Source organism: Lissotriton vulgaris, chromosome 6 (genome assembly GCF_964263255.1).
Source record: "Lissotriton vulgaris chromosome 6, aLisVul1.2, whole genome shotgun sequence".
In the NCBI taxonomy this organism is placed as follows: Eukaryota; Metazoa; Chordata; class Amphibia; order Caudata; family Salamandridae; genus Lissotriton; species Lissotriton vulgaris.
The window spans coordinates 1558714936-1558733246 of NC_141694.1; positions in this window are offsets into that span (position 1 = coordinate 1558714936).

Genomic DNA, 18311 nt, shown 5'->3' on the forward strand with positions numbered 1-18311 from the left:
CAGGAAGAACCAATCGGAAACAAAAGTGCACCAACAGGAAGCAAAAATACACCAAGCATGAGCAAAGGTCACTAACAAGAGCAAGGACAAACCAGCAGGAGCAAGGAGTGTTGCAATACAAGGAAATTAAGGATTTATCCCCTTAAAGACCCATCAGGAAGTGACCGAACAGGAAGTAAGCAACTACCATCTTGGATATTAAAAGGATAATGATTAGAATAGGACGGTTGCCATCTTAGAATGGAAGAAAAAAACCTTCCCAAGCCCTTCTGGGACCGAGACTGTGGAATAATGGGAAGATAAAAGCAACAAGATGGCCCCATGAAGAATGAAGAGAAACCACAGAACATATATCACCTAGTGAAAAAGGTAAGTGAATAGTGCCCAACATGGTGTATATAGGAAGCCGCAGTTCCAAGATTGGTGCTTTGGCATTCCTGACATGCCAAATATTACAAAACGGGCTCCCGCGAAGGTTTGCGGCATGCGAGACACATAAAAGGAATAGGCATCACAGAAAGCACCCACGATACCAGAACAGCAACAGCAGGCCGCCGCACAGCACTGTGACGCAGCCGATGAGAAGAAGGAGGTGCCGCTGGCTGCACCGCGGCCCACGAGGAGGAAGTGGGCAGCCTCGCGGACCGAATCATAGCCCGCTGTGCACCAGAATGTCCCCCTCGAAGCCCTAGGTTTGTTGGGAAAAAGTTGAAAAAAACGGCAGACAAGAACAAGAAGTATGGAAAACAGGGTATATCTTCCAAGCAGGTGATGTTTGCAGACGAAAAGACACAGGGTCAACACTTGAGTGATTTTAAAAGGTCCATAAAAGCGTTGCTTGAGTTAACTACGTGACAAGTGGCGAGGCAAAAACCTTGAGGAAAGCCAAACTTTACTATCAACCTGGTATTATGGAGACTGACATCAAAGGACATCAGCGGTGTCTTTCATTTTTTTTTTGGCTGGCTGAAGATTATTATGTACTTTTTGTGTGACCACTCGGAGATGCTGGATAAAAGAGGCTGCTGCCTGAACTGAAGAAGTATCATGTAAAACTGATGGAAAGGTCCTAGGATGGTAACCATATAAGCAGAAAAATGGGGTAGTCTTGGAGGCACTATGGACTATGTTGTTATAGGAATATTCTCCTATCTGTAGATATGAGGACCAATCACTTTGGGTAGAGTTGCAAAAGAAACAGAGGTATTGTTCTAGCCCCTGATTTAAGCTTTCAGTTTGACCATTTGTCTGGGGATGAAACCCTGAGGATAAGGCTACTTCAATATGAGGGATTTGCAAAAATGTTTCCAAAACGGAAATATATACTGAGGGCCTCGTTCGTATACAATGATCTGTGGAAGGCCATGAAGGCTGTAAATCTCCTGTATGAAGATTTTTCCAAGTTCTTTTGCGGTAGGTAGTTTCCTTAAGGCAGTGAAATGTGCCATCTGGGAAAAGGAGACTACTGTCACCATAATGACTTGGTTACCTGCAGAAGGATGCTGCGAGGAAATTAAATGTGTGGATATGGTATGCCATGGACCCGGTGGAACAAGTAGGGGCTGGAGTAACCCCACAGGTTTAGTGTGAAGTGTCTTGGCCTGAGCACCCAACAGGACAGGAGGATACATAGGTTTAAGTATCCTTTCTTATTGATGGCCACCAAAAAAAAAGCGAAGCATTAATTATAGAGTATTTTTAAAACTACAATGACCAGCAGCCGAAGAATCATGACACATTTGTAAGGCTTCTAGTTGTACCTTTTGCAGTGGGAGGAATAATGCCCTTCCATAGTAGAAGTACTTATCATGGTGCGTAACCTGACCATTTAGCGTCTTCCACTCTTCTTGATTTAGGGAGGTATACTCTGATTGGACTCTGTGTAGGAATGATTGAACCGTGCCAATCATTCGCTGTGACTGGATTATGTTTTGATGTGGGAGCTTTAGAACGTCTGGATAACGACGGGACAAGGCATTGCCAGACTGTTCTGAAACCTTGATGGATAAGTAATGATAAAATCGTATTGGCTAAAACAGTAAGCCCACCAGGCCGGGCCACAATTCTGACACTGGATGCTGTGAAGATGTTGTATGATCTGTTTTGATTTTGAATGGTTCATTGCTACCCATTATGAAATGTCTCCATATCCGACAGGCCAACTTCATGGCTAATAGCTCTAGCTCGAGAACAGAGTAGTTTCTCTTGGTATATGACAGGACGTGTGATAAGTAAAAAACAGGATGTTCCAGCCCGTCGTCTTGTTGTTGTTGGAGGAGAACAGCACCAATTGCTCCACCTGAAGTATCTGTTTCTACAATAAACTTCCTTGTTGTATCTGGATGACATAAAAAGGGAGCTTCAGTGAATGTCTGTTTCAATGACTGAAAGGCACTTTCAGCAGCTTCGGTCCATTTGAATCCTTGTCGGAGATGTTCCTTCTATAAGGTTTGGGAGATGTAACTTGTACGGTGAGCACATTTATCAATACATTGGTGATAGAAGTTTGTCAAGCCTAAGAAACTTTGGGTTTCTTTGATGGTTGAAGGCAAATGCCAATTATAAAATAGCTTTAACTTTTTATGGAACCATGGCGATTAGGGTCTTGGTGACCAGATTACCCAAATATTCCACTTCAGATTTGTCAAACTCACACTTTTCAGGCTTACAGAAAAGACTGCTTTGACATAGTCTTTACAGGACTTGAATGACATGTGCATAATGCAACTCAGGAGCAGCTGGATAAACCAAAATATCATCTAAAGATATTACAACAATCTGATTTAAGAGATCCACGAACACGTTTTCCATGAATCTTTGAAAGATGGAAGGAACATTGGCTAGTCCAAAGGGCATGACCTGACAGTTGAAATGGCCCAAGGGTGTTCTGAATGCAGTTTTCAACTCATCTCCTTCTTTAACTCGAAGGAGATAATAGGCACCCCTAAGGTCTTATTTGGTAAAGAATTTTGCCCCTCTAACTGATTTAAAGATATCCTTAATCAAGGGCAAGGGATAGCGATCTTTTATAGTTATCTTGTTCAGACCCCTGAAGTCTATGCATGGCCGTAGATCTTTAGTCTTCTTTGGTACGAAGAATAGGGGGGCCCCAGCAGGTGATGAGGATTAAGTAATCAAGCCAATTTGAAGGTTTTCTTCAATATATTGTCTAAGGGTTTCCTTCTCAGGTTCACTAAGAGAATATACTCTTCCAAAGGGTATTGTCGCTCCAGGTTCTAGAGGAATAACAAAATCAAACTCCCTGTGAGAAGGCAGTATCAAAGTCTTCGGTTTCTGAAACACATACGCATATGTTTGGTAGTGACTGGGCACACCTTGGACTGTGTTAACAGAGTGACAAGGTTACTTCTTTTTACCATAGGCAACTCTTTTGGGGACCAGTACTCCTCAGAATTCCACAGAATTGTTGGCAAAAATGCATCGATAACGAAATAGGCCTAGTTTCCCGACTGATGCAAGGATTGTGTCTGATCAGCGAAGGTATTCCAAAAATCATGATATGATTGGGTGAGGCTATCAGGTCAAAGGACAAGTACTATTGGTGTCTTCCAAAAGTCATTGTAGTGACGGCGTTATTTCTTTGACTGGTCCGGAAACAAGAGGAATCCCATCTACGGTATGTACTTGTTCCTGAGGCTCCTTTGGGATACAACATATTTGTCTCTCTGTAGCCCATATTTTGTCCAAATACATTCCGCTGGCACCACAATCTAACAGTGCCTATATGCTTTCTTTTGTATCATCAGATAACTGCAGAAACATAGGGGGTCATTATGATGGCGGACTGACCTGCGTCCGTCCGCCACCCCAGAGGTGGAGGGACCGTCCGCAGGGGCAGCGGTGGTCCCTCCGTGCGAATTAGGATGTGACCGCCACCCTGGCGGTCACATTCTGTATTTTTAACATTTCGGCGGGTGCTGCTTGAAGCAGTACCCGCTGCAATGCTAAAAATACATGCAGTGCATTTGCATGCACAAAGTGGCAGGCACCGCGCGGAGCCTGAAGCTATGTGCAAGCAAATGCAGGGGGGTACCATAGGTACCCCCCATGTGCACTCCCCACCCCCTGAAAACCTGGGGGCCCGCAACGGGCCCCCAAACAGAAAAGACCACATGCTTTTCCACAGCGGAAAAGCCGCCGTGGAAAAGCATGTTTCCCCATGCATCCTAATATGGCTGGCGGTGTCTGGTAGACACCGCCACCATATTAGGTCCTGCGGCGGAAAAAGCTGCGAACGGTCTTCCCGACCACCTTGCCATCCTAATCTGGCGGGGGGTCTTTTCTATCACCGCAGCGGTGAATCCGCATCCTCCGGGCCGGCGGTGGCTTCCGCCGGCCCGGAGGATGCGGATTCACCGCAATCCTAATTGGCCCCCATAGTTAGAACAAAAAGAGAATTTGAGGTTACTTTTGACAGGCAGATCGAAGTTATTCCAGAGCATCCCGTCCTCTCCCTTCTTATAGGGAACAGGATCTGGCGTTTTCCGACTGCCTTCAATGGACTGGTAGGACAATTGCGAATCATATGACCAGAAGCACCACAATGTAGGTCCTTGTTTTCTCCTGTACTTATTCGGACTCAAATGGTTGTCCTCTGATCAGACTTATTTGCATTGGTTCTTCTCCTGTCAAAGGAAATAATTCTGGTACAGGGGCTTTTGTTCTGCGAGTACTAGGTCGTGTCATTCCTGTATGTGAATGGACACATGATTTTCGCCTTACCAATCGGGACTATGTTCAACAGACAATGCTAAATCCATTAGTTCAGTGATGGTTTCTGCGTGAGAGATTGCACAACTTCGTCTTTAATGCCTTCTTGTCGACCTCTGCGAAAAAGATTGACTAATGTTCATTCCACCCAGGTGATCTCTGTGACCTGTTGTCTGAATCACGTGATGTATTGTAGGCCATCCTGTTTCCCCTGTTGAATGTCACACTGGGCTTCTTCTGCTGAAGTCTCCAAGCTGGGTCTTTGAAACATTTGTTTAAAGGCAACAAGAAAGGACATGTAATTTGATGACCGAGGATCTTCAGAGGCTAGCAAGGGAGTTGCCCATGACAACGCAGGACCAGAGAAGGCACTAATCAGATATCCAACCTTAGTTCTGTCCTATGCAAATTGGGTTGGGCGGTAGGAAAAAAATATAATGTTAAAGAATCCCGAATTTCTTTCAACTTATTCGGGTCTCCCGAATAAAGAGGAGTAGTGGTAGAGACTGCGGGTAGATCAGACGTCTTAGCAGCCAACACTTAATGCAAAGCTACATTTTCTTCACGTAACTATTGTATTTCTTGGACTTCCTGTTTAACAGTCTGCACTAATGCGTGTGTCGCTTCTACTGATTTTTCAGGAGGTGATGTCTGAGCAAGATCCATGGCATCAGGATCAAAACGGGTTTTTGGGCGTTGCAATCTCTCAAGACTTGTAATGTTCTTGCCAGTTCTAGCGTGCTGGAGCGATTCTCTACATCGGTCTTTGAGAGTTCTGGTCTGTCCAAGGGAAGGGCGAACCTTTCTGGTAGCAACAGTGCTGCTGACAATGAAAAGCCAGAGTTGACAGTACCTTCCAAAAGGAGTCCCAAGAGGAAAAAGCCTGTAGGGAAAAACGTCAGATGGAGGCAGAGACTGCAGAAACGGAAAGGAATGAAAGAACCCACAAATAAGAGCAAACACCAGCAAGGAGTGGAAAATAGAAGGCAAGAATTCCAAATAGGAGTGGAAGTCTTCAAGGAATCTAAACTGGAACAGGAAGTGCCAAACCGGAAACAAAAGTGCGCCAATAGGAAGCAAAAATACACCAAGCAGGAGCAAAGGTTACCAACAAGAGCTAGGGGTCACTGACAGAATATTGACGACCACAATATTGAGTTACCAAAATATCGGGACATAAATATTGTTATCAATAAGATCGATTTCCTATCTTCTTAATGGTTAATACAAAAATACCGGGAATAATTATCGTTGTCAAAAATATCGATGTAGAAAGTATTGTTTTTTTATATGTATGAAAAATTATGTAAAATAAATTAAATAATAAATGTAACTTAAATTATTTAGATTTATTTGTAAATGTAATTTAAAAAAACGTAATTATACATATATAAAATGTGATACATATATATTTACTTAAAACAATTAATAAATAATAATTTTAATTAATTTTAAAATGTTATAAATATATTAAACATTTTAAATACATATATATACATACACCTGTAACATAAAAAACAATACATCAAAAATATATATTATAAATTAAAAGATTAAAATATGTAATATTTTTTTAAACCTACATTTTGCACTATATTGAGTGCAACAGTAGAGAAAGTGTTGGAGATCAGAGGGGTAAAAATTACTGTTCCCACTCCAGAAAAAGCATCAGTACGGAAAGGGTTGGATAGTAGAGAAGTAAAAATGACTTTTCCCACTACAGCAAATGCAACAGTAGGGAAAGTGTTGGATAGCGGATAGGTAAAAAATACCATTCCCACTCCAGGAAATGCAACAGTAGGGAAAGTGTTGGATAGCGAAGCATTAACATTTACAATTCCAACTCCAGCGAGTGCAACAGTAGGGAAAGTTTTGGATAGTGGAGAGGTAAAAATTAGTATTCCCACTTCAGTGAAGCCAATAGTAGGGAAAGTATTGGATAGCGGAGGGGAATAATTTACTATTCCCACTCCAATGAGTGCAACAATAGGAAAAGTGTTGAATAGCGGAGGGACTAAAATTACTATTCCCACTCCAGCGAGTGCAACAGTAGGGAAAGTGTTGGATAGCGTAGGGGTATCAATTACTATTCCCACTCCAACATGTGCAACAGTAGGGAATGTGTTGGATAGCGGAGGAGTAAAATTACTATTCCCACTCCAGCTAGTGCAACAGTAGGGAAAGTGTTGGATAACGGAGAGGATAAAATTACTATTCCCACTCCAGCGAGTGCAACAGTAGGGAAAGTGTTGGATGGCATAGGGGATAAAATTACTATTCCCACTCCAGCGAGTGCAACAGTAGGGAAAGTGTTGGGTAGCACAGGGGATAAAATTACTATTACCCTCCAGCGAATGCAGCAGTAGGGAAAGTGTTGAATAGCGGGGGGGGGGGGAAATTACTATTCCTACTCCACCGAGTGCAACAGCAGGGAAAGTGTTGGATAGGGAAGGGGTAAAATTTACTATTTGAAAAAACTAAATATCAGCTACAATACAAAAAATAATAAAAATCTAAAAAACAAAACATATATAAAAAGACAATTAATTACAAAACATAGAAACTATAATGTAAAAAAATCTAAAAATTACATACAAAAATTAATTTATAAAAACGAAAAAATAATTTATTAACAAATAAATATTTTATATTAAATTATTTATCATAAACACATTATTACATGCATGATTTCCCCCCCAAACCTATAACACAACACAATTTACAACACACATCTAAATTAAAACAAAATACGTACCTCCTCAATTAACACAATTAATTATCAATGAAACAAATATTATTAAGACATTAAAACAGATACAAATTAGAATACTAACCAAACGTTACACCTATGGAACCATAATCCACAAACAAATTCAAAATAAACAATTACCAAAAATATTTATCAAATAATAAATGAATATTCATGATTAATTAATAATTATTTATTTTAAACTAACTTACTTTCCACCCTCTACCCCAACAAACACAAACCACCCATAAAAATAATTACACAATTTCCATAACCAATTTTACGTTAATACAATAGTATCAATTAACCACAATCATTAATTAATTGAAAAGAAATACTTTCCACCATTTACCACTATAAACCCCACAACTCACACATCAAATTAATTACACAATTGCCATATTTAAATGTTAAATAATTAATTAACATTAATTAAGAAATAATTAAATAATTATAATTAAATTACCTCCCACCGTATTCCCCTATAAACCTCACCACCCATTTATAAAAACATAACAAAATTAACATAATTAATTAACAATTAAATAATGAATTAATAAAAATTAAACAAATTACAAATCATTCTTAATAAATGTATCCCCACAATTAACACTATAAAAATATAAAAAATAAATATTGTACAAAAATATTAAGACATGTATTAAAATTAAATTACTTCCCACCCTACTCCCCTATCAACACTCAACCCGCTCCTAAAAAATGACACAATTAACATAATTACCAATTAATTAATAATAATTAACAACCAATTAATAAATAATAAATAATACATTAATTCCCATAATTAACAATATAAATTATTGAATATATATATAGATATATATTAATCCGGGTCTTGTGCCTCAGTGGACTAATGCATCCACTGCAGGGGCCTGTGTTCGGCCTCATGGTAACAGGTTCAAATCCCGGCGGGTCCACTCAACCTTTCATCCATCTGAGATCGATAAAATGAGTACCATTGAGTTGGGTAACAATAAACATCTGTTATTCATCGCCAAGAGACCGATCGGTGAACATGCGCTTTATAAATACACGTTATGTGATTAATAAAAAAATATTTATAATTTAATTATAATTAAATTACTTCCCACCCTATTCCCCTATAAACCCACAACCTGCTACAGAACTAAAACGCAACATTTAATTAAAATATAAATAAATAAAATAAATACTAATAAAAATTCATATTTAATTTATTATAATTAAATTACTTCCCACCCTATTACCCTGTAAACACAGAACCTGCTTCAGAACTAAAACACATTTTATTAAAATAAAATTAATAACCACTAAAAATGTAACACATATAATAAAAAACAAAAGCAATACTTACACAAAAAACTAGAACACATACATTTAAAATGCATAGTAAAATACATAATACTAACTACAAAAACAATATTTTTAACAGCTATGGGGGTCATTAGTATGGCGGGCGCCCCCGGGAATCAGGACCGCCTGCTGAGGGTGCGGCGGTTTTGCAGGCCCAATTAGGATGCGCCCGCCACACTGGCGGGCACATGGCACATTTGTAACATTGCAGCGGGCGGTGCTGAAATCACCGCCCGCCGCAATGCCACAAAGGCAGGTTGTGCCTTTCAATGCACAATGTGACAGGCACCGGACGGTGCCAGCCACGTTGTACAATGAAATGCAGGGGGTACCATAGGTACCCCCCATGTGCACCCCCAGAGTCACTGGGGGCCCGCAGCAGGCGCAAACTAGCAAACTCCGCATGCCAGGCAGGGTGCTTGGGTCTAAGTGAGCGGGTGCCAATGCATGAGCAGGACACCCCTGGAGCCTAGGGAGTCCATTCTCCCGAGTTGTTAGTGAAGCAGCCATTTGTGACATACAGAGTGGCATTATGGGACCATGTGATGACCAACTCTAAAACGGATGAAACAAACGCTATCTTGTTTGGTATCAATCATTGTAGAATAATACCCTCACACCAGTAACCAGTGTGGGAGGTATGATTCCACCCCTCAGAAGCGAGCCTTGTTGGGTCCCTGGTGTTCCCGGTAAAACAGCCTTCTAGTCCCAGGCAGCACAAAATGGTTGCTGCCGACCAGAGACACATTTCTGTCATCCTGCTGCTGAGCCAAGCTCGAGCAGGGGAGGGCAGAACAATTGGCATTCTATCACAGGGAGGTGTGACCACCTCCCAGACAGGATTTAGTGTATAAGGGTTGGGTGGGTGCCCTTTCCAGCGACTGAAAGTCTGCATGAGGGGCACATTTGGTGTCCCTGTGCATAGTCCAGTTCAAACCAGTCCTGGGAGCTGTTGGCTCCTGCTCTGGCACAAAAGTGGACAAAGGACATGGGAGTAACCTCCCTGCTGTGGACAAGATTCCGAACCAGAAACCACTGACCTTCAACCGTCTGGACACTCTGTACTTCGCTGGACATCCTTTGGGCTGACTTCATCTCACTCTCAGTCTGAAGCATTGTCTGTGCCTGTGCACCATACAGGCTCTGTGCAGGACCTGTGGAGCATCAAAAACAACCAAAGATATCTCCCTTGGAGTGAAGGAGTCACTCCCCTGCACCCGCAGGCACCACATCATGACTGACTGATCTGCTGCTCCGAAGCTCCTACGGACTCCGAAGGCTCCAGAAACACAGGAGGTAGATTCCTACGTCCCTCAAGGTCTGAGCTGCCCTCTTGCCATGTTTGAGGACATAATCTCTCGAGAGGGGGCTGCAATACCTGTTCTCCTGTGCATCACATTAATTTGCAAGTGCATATGCTTGTTGGTGTTTCCCAAGCAAGTGCATTGGGCTCCAAGTAGCCTGTAGTAGTGTTCTGTGGGCTGCTGTTTGGTGAAATCGCTGTAGCTCCTCTGTGCCTTCGGCCTGTGGGTCCATTTGACGGGCAACTTTGCTTTTCTTGGGCTCTCCTGATAGCTCCAGGACTGCCCTGACTCCCCTTGCTTTGGTGAGTCTCCTGGACCTTGCTGGTCCAAACAGTAACCTTCTTTGACCTTATGCATGAGTTGCAGTTGCCAAGGCTTGTTGGTGCTCCCTCTGGACACTGATCCCTCAGCACTTGACATCCTTTGTGGGACAGCTTGCATCCAGCTCATGTTTATCCTCAATGTCTCCTGATCCCTTTGGCTGCAGAGTCAAGAATCCCCTCAATGCACCTGAAGCACCCAACATCTGTGGGCATTCGTCTACTGAGCTCTTGGTTACTCCTGAGTGACCCAGACTTTGTCCCCTCTGCTTTCAGGTACTCTTTGACAAGAATCCACCTTTGGAATCCAACTGACCTTTTTCTTCCTTCCACCAGTGGCTTTTCTTCAAAGTCCTCCATGGGGTTTGACGTTGGTTTCGGAGCCACTACCGACCTATGCACTGAGGATAGGTAACTCTGCTACTACGGTATTCATGGGTGGGGGGCTCTCCAACCTCCTAACCTCCTCTGGATTTGTTTGAAGTCCACTGGCAAGGGTCCTTAAACTCTAAAACTTCAACTGCGACTTTCCCATAGAGTTGTACGGAGCACAAGGTAGTGTTCCCACACTGCACCCGTCCTCCGTGGGATTCCTACTTACTCACCTTGGATGGTTCCTTGGGGTCCCAACAATTCTACATCCTCTAGACCCTGTCTTTACTCGAGTCGTGGTTCTTATACCATTATTTTAGTATATGGTGTTGTTCCTCCCGGGGCCCACTGTGTATTAGTGCTATTTCCTATTGTTTCTGTGTTACAGTATTGTGTGCTTTGTGATTATCTCCATGTAGGAGATACTGTGTCGTACTAGAGGGCGTTATATTAATAAATGCATATTTTTTAACTACTTTGTGGTTCTCCTTTCATTTAACTAATACCATAAGGTTGCATTCTGGTAAAACAAGCTGCTTAACATTTCTTCAAGACTAAGCCTGAAGGCTGCTCTCCACAGCTACCACTCGGATTACTTAAATCCCCATAAGGGTTGCTTGGACTGGTGGAAGGTGCCCACTTTAATTAGTTGATAGCATATACCAGGCCAACATCTCACAGATGCTGTCAAGCCTATATTTCTTTATTTGCCAGTTTCTTTAAAAGAGTATCGGAGAATGTGATGGGATACTGTTCTGAAAGTGGTAGTCTGATCTAGTAGAAGAGGTAGCAGTCAAACATATTAGAAGTAGCACCATTCTTGTGCACAGGTTTTCAGATTATCCCAGTTGTCGAAGTAGGCCAATTCAATGAATTCTTCCCTGGGCGAACCCTGACTTTCAGTTCTAATAGCAATTTGTTTTCTTCAAGTAAGTTATCTGAGTGAAATCTTCTTTTTTGAACACCTTTTCACAGAACAGCCCCTTTCAGATCAACTGATAACAGGTCAGATCTTACGGGTTGTGGTAGTTCTTGATAAGATGTGGTATGTTGGATCTTGAGTTTTGCAGGACAACGGGTTGTTGATAGCAGAATCTACTTGGAGATTTTTGGAAGGCTGAGATATGAAGGTAGGCCTGCATGTCCACTGCCATGATCAGATCAAACAATTATGAGGCTGAAATTTGCTTGAATGAGACAAATGTAAAGGATTGTTCTGTGCAATCCTCTTTATCTTAGTTTCAGTGGGCTAGGTACTCAGTGTCTCATTAGCGAGGTGATATTCTAGCATCTTAGCTTGGCCAAAATGCGATCTGCAATTGAGTATATTAATATTGAGGAGTCTCTGCAGAGTTGCATTCTGGGTTTCTGAATTCTGAAATGATTGTTCAGAGCCTTTCTGTAGCCTTAAACACTGAAGATCATGTTTGAGAAGTGAAAATATTTGCCTTACTGATATTAGATTTGTAGATCCTTTTAAGTCTGTGGAAGCAGAATTTGTGAAACGTTTTCCTATATAGCTTCCATGGATGATACATAGAGCCCAACTGGGTTTTTTTCTTCTTTATTGCCTCTTTGATACAAGGCTGACTCAGGTGTCATTTATGGTACTTAGATTTTTATTTAGTGATCAAGTCACCAAGTGCTTTATAGAGCCAATTGAACAATTGGTTAGTATTCTTTCTTTGGTTAGGTGGTGCAAGCATAGGCAGGTGAGAGTCACATATTTTTCCCATTTTGTCAAGCCGGGGGTGACAAGACATTTTCCGCACTGGGTACCACCTGACCTTGCTACGCCACTGAGCGAACCCACCACATGTTTATAGCTGGTCATAATCCCTGGGCCACAAGCGTGTACTGGTCTTCTGCAGAGACATAATACTGTGAACTGTCTCAATACGTGTGCCTTCACAGGTAGGTGAGGCCGGTGGTCTGCAAGTGTGAGCCCTGCCTTGAAAGGAGCTTTGCATCACAGATGGCCAGGCTATGCAAGGCGCATGAGTGAAATCGGGAAAAACTATTGAGCTTCACGGCTCATGATAGGTGCAAATCCTGGCAGCCCTCCTGAACTCTTAGCACATAAATTCCTTGCCATCCAGAGGCTCCTTGCCAGAAAATCGAGATGTATAGTTGCTGCATCTAGTGCTTTTTGCCAGAGTGTGATGATTTTCAGATTGTTGAAAGACAACAAAACACCGAACTGGATGCAGAGAAGTATTCTGCGGCAATACTTGGGTTTCAGATTTAGGCTTTGTGATTGGGCACTATTTTCATGAATCATCCTTTGATGATTAGGAACCTTTGCACTGTGTTGTTTCTTCAAGAGGAGGGGTTCACTGCTGCTAATTGTAGGAAAGGGAGGGGTTCAATTATGTAGTAGTTAAACCATTTATGCCTTTCAGTTATCCATTTCATCTGTGAATGTAATTTTACAGTTGTAAATGGCCTTGTGAATCAGGCACTCTATGTGGATGGTAAGTGGGAGAATTGATCTCACAACATTTACTTATTTTCCTACCTCTGTCTATTTCTATCCTAACACCAAGACTTTCACGTCCTCTGTCAGAACCCTTGACAGTCTTTTCTGCCCCTCAATGTGGAATATCTTATCGCCACTGCTGCAAGATACCAGGTTCTAGATAGTCGCAAGATACACTTTTGCATCCTATGCCACAAAACCATGGTCCTCATCAACTCATCAGATTTGTATTCTGGAACAGAATACTAGTGAGCCTTCCATTGTGTTCTTTATCCTGATTTGACAAAGTCTTAAACTTGCCTCAAGACCTATTTAACTTCCCCATGCATAGTCCAGCTTCAAACTGTTATAACCAGGCTGACTTGCTTTCTGTCAAGAAGTTGGTCCTGTTCAAGTTCTTGACACGAATCTGCAAAATGTGCCTACATTCATTCAGATGTATGTATTTATTTGTGCAATTTTATGCATCTTAAACATAACCAATGTCCCTTTTCCGCTTTTCTGTGTGCCCCCCTGTGCTGTAGTTCCCCGTTGTTGCCCCCTGTGCCCCCCGCCCCGCTCCCCGCTTCCCGCCGCCGAGAGATCGGACATGCCCCCTTTCCTTTGTGTGCCCTCCCCACTCCCGCCTCCCAGCTGCTCCTCCCTCCTTCGCACTTCGCCATAAATGGCGACTGTGCGCACGCGCAGCGTTGACGCGCAGCGGGCGCCCCGATTGTGCGCCGAAGGCGCACCAAAGGTAAGCCCGTCTGCGCCCATCCGTGCCTGGACCGCGCCCAGCGCCCGGTTCCCTGGCCCCGCAGACGCCAGCCCACCCGCCGGACCTACGACTCAACCGAACTCAACGCACTCAACACCGGTCGGATCCCGGGATGCTACAGAGCCACCCCGAGATGCACCCACGGACTCTTCAGCTGCCACTCCTGCAAGTTCACCTGCATCCGGACCTGCACTACACGATCACCCACCAGGCCGAGCACCAGCAGCAACCACCTGAAGTGCATCTTGCTCAACACTCGCTCCGTCCACAGACACGCCATCGAACTCTGGAACCTCCTCGACACCACATCTCCAGACGTCGCCTTCCTCACAGAAATCTGGATGAACGCCTCCTCAGCGCCCGACATCGCCATCGCCATCCCGGACGGATACAAGATCACCCGGAGGGACCGCAGCAATCAGACCGGAGGAGGCATCGCCATCGTCTACAGGAACACCATCCGCATCACAACCAACACCGACGACACCCTCACAACTGCCGAACACCTGCACTTCCAGATCCACACCGACCCCAAGACCACTTTCTCAGAGGCACCCTCATCTACAGACCCCCGGGACCACGCACACAATTCAGAGAAGACATCGCCGACTTCATCTGCCCGCACGCCCTCCCCTCCGCTGACTACATCCTCCTCGGGGACCTCAACTTCCACCTGGAGAACAACAAGGACCGCAACACCACCCCCCTGCTGGACAACCTCGCCAACCTCGGTCTCAAGCAGCTGGTGACCACTCCCACCCACTACGCCGGACACACACTCGACCCCGTCTTCTCATCCAGCAAGGACATCGTCTTCAGCCACGCCACCGGACTCCACTGGACGGACCACAGCTGCATCCACTTCAGCTTCAGAAGATCCACCATCACCAGCAACAGGATGCACGCAGGAGCTGGAACAAGATCACTGCCGACCAGCTCGCCGCCTTCCTGAGCCAGCACCCTCCCACCAGCTCAGCGAACCCCAGCCAGGCCGCCGACAACCTCACAAAGTGGATCAGCACCTGCGCAGACGACCTTGCCCCACTGAGGACCCCGCCTAGCAGACCCGGCAGTAAGAAAGCACCATGGTTCACCGACGAACTCAAGAGCTCCAAGAAGAACTGCAGAGCCCTCGAAAGAGCCTGGCGCAGAGACCCAACACCAGACAACATGACCACCCTCAAGCTCGCCACTCGAAAACACCATCAACTGATCCATGCCACCAAGAAAACTACATTCAAGGAACGACTGGACAACAACGCATACAACAGCAAGGAACTCTTCAACATCGTTAAAGAGCTCTTCAACCCCAACGCCGGAAACAACTACATCACCCCATCGCAAGACCTCTGCAACTCCCTCGCCTCCTACTTCCACAACAAGATCGCAGACATACACAACAGCTTCAGCACGCAACCAACGCTCTCCACGACCGCACCAACGCCCCCCACCACCTCCATCCGCGCCTGGACCCCGATCACCACCGAAGACACCATCCGTACGATGAACTCCATCCACTCCGGATGTCCAATCGACCCCTGCCCTCACCACGTCTTCAATAAGTCCGACGCTGTCATCGCTCCCCACCTGCGGGACATCATCAACACCTCCTTCGACACCGCCACCTTCCCGGAGAGCTGGAAGCACGCCGAACTCAGCGCTCTACTGAAGAAACCATCAGCTGATCCCACAGAACTCAAAAACTACCGCCCCATCTCGCTCCTCCCGTTTCCGGCCAAAGTCATCGAGAAGACCGTCAACAAGCAGCTGGCCGCCTTCCTCGAGACAAATGGATCCCTTGACCTCTCGCAGTCTGGCTTCCGGGCCAACCACAGCACCGAGACCACCCTCATCGCAGCCACCGATGACATCCGAGCCCTGCTCGACAACGGGGAGACTGCGGCCCTCATCCTCCTGGACCTCTCCACGGCATTCGACACTGTCTGCCATCGCACCCTAGTGCAGCGCCTCAGCAACGTCGAAATCCAGGAGAAGGCACTGGAGTGGATCATCTCCTTCCTCGCCGGAAGGACTCACAGAGTCCGCCTTCCACCGTTCAGATCAGAAGCCACCGAAGTCATCTGCGGCGTACCACAGGGATCATCGCTCAGCCCCACCCTCTTCAAAGTCTACATGAGCCCCCTCACAGCCATCGCACGCCAACACAACCTCAACATCATCTCCTACGCCGACGACACTCAGCTGATCCTCTCTCTCCCCAACGACCCAGCCACCGCCAGAGCCAACCTACACGAAGGGATGACAGACGTAGCCGAGTGGATGATGACCAGCCGCCTGAAACTGAACTCAGACAAGACGAAAGTTCTCATCCTGGGCTCCTCGCCCTCCGCCTGGGACGACTCCTGGTGGCCCCCCGCCCTGGGCAGCGCACCCAAACCGACAGATCACGCACGCAACCTGGGCTTCATCCTGGACTCCTCCCTCTCCATGACCAGACAAGTCAACGCCATCTCCTCGTCCTGCTTCAATATCCTGCGCATGCTACGTAAGATCTTCCGGTGGATCCCCACCGAGACCAGGAAGACGGTCACCCAGACCCTCGTCACCAGCCGTCTGGACTACGGCAACGCCCTCTACGCCGGAACCACCACCAAGCTCCAGAAGAGACTTCAGCGGATCCAGAACGCCTCAGCAAGACTCATCCTCGACATCCCCCGACACAGCCGCATCTCCGGACACCTAAGAGACCTGCACTGGCTCCCGGTCAACAAGAGAATCACCTTCCGTCTCCTCACCCACGGACACAAAGCCCTACACAACCAAGGCCCAAGATACCTCAACAGCCGCCTCAACTTCTACACTCCTACCCGCCAGCTTCGATCGACCAGCCACGCCCTCGCCGCCGTCCCCCGCATCCGAAGAGCCACAGCAGGAGGAAGGTCCTTCTCCTACCTGGCCGCCAAGACTTGGAACTCCCTCCCGATCCACCTCAGCCTGACCCAAGACCACCTCGCCTTCAGGAAGCAGCTCAAGACCTGTCTGTTCGAGCAGTAGCGGACCCCCTCCCCAAGCGCCTTGAGACCCTCCGGGTGAGTAGCGCACTATATAAATGTTTTTGATTTGATTTGAATGTCAGTCATAAAGAAAGGAGCATAATCACAAGGTACATAATGCCATCACAGTGTATCCAAGAACAGCAGTTAGAAAATAATCGGTTGTATATCTATGGAAGTCAAAAAAGAGCATGGGCAGGATTTCAGTTAAGCAGACACAAGCCATCAGACAAATGAAAACTCAAGAAGTTAGTGTGATTATCTAGTAGCGGAGCATCTACAGGAAAAGTAACAAGAAATGATAGAAACCAAGGGACGTTCAAGTGGTGAAAACAATAAAAAGAAGAAAAACAGGATGCCGTGGTGATGTGGGAGTTAGAATGGACACATTCACTCAAGGAACATTAGCAGAAAAGCAAGATGAGGTAGTTATTAGTCAGGTAGAATGAGAGACTTCAATCCAGGTACCTAAGCTAGGAAAAGTGAGAAGTAGGGAGGGAGAAAGGCAACTGAAGGTCAAAGAAGGATGAGGAATGAAGATAAGAGTTGGCATATGAGGAAGCAAGACTGAGGTAGGAATTTAGCTACAGTCGTACACGAAGTGTCTTTGGAAAAGAAGAAGTGTCAGTTTGTTCTTGATGACTGTCAACCACGATGAGGTATGCAGTCTACGTGGCAGAGAATTCCAAACTCTTCTCGCACACCCAGAAAATGACTGTGACATTGTGTGTTCTTTTTTAATATTTGAGGTCTTAAAAGAAGTATTTCCATTTTATGAATGTATCTATTACCACCTGAAACATTTAGCGTCCCAGTTAGGTGCTGAGTGGTTGAGGACCTTGTGGGTAATCTGGGTCACTTCATAGAATGCTCTTGTGTTGCAAAGTGACCCCTTTTTGTGTGGGCACCCCCAGTTTTTCATTTTGTTTTGAGACTTACCAGCTGGTAATCTTGAACTCTAACACTAAGACACTGCTATGCTCTGGCCCCTAAAACATGTCAAAATTGGCATAAAACCTGATTTCCAGATTTTACTTTCCTATAAGGCCTGAGTGCATAGTGCAGATTTACACTTGTGAACCCCAGCACCTTTTGTGTCATCCGCTACAATGGCAGTGAAAACATGGCTTCAGGCACACCCTTTGCAGCACCAAAAGGGCAACTGATTGAACCTTGGTGAACAGACATGTCAAAATCACCCTTTTGTGTCAAAAGTTCAGCCCCTGAAACTG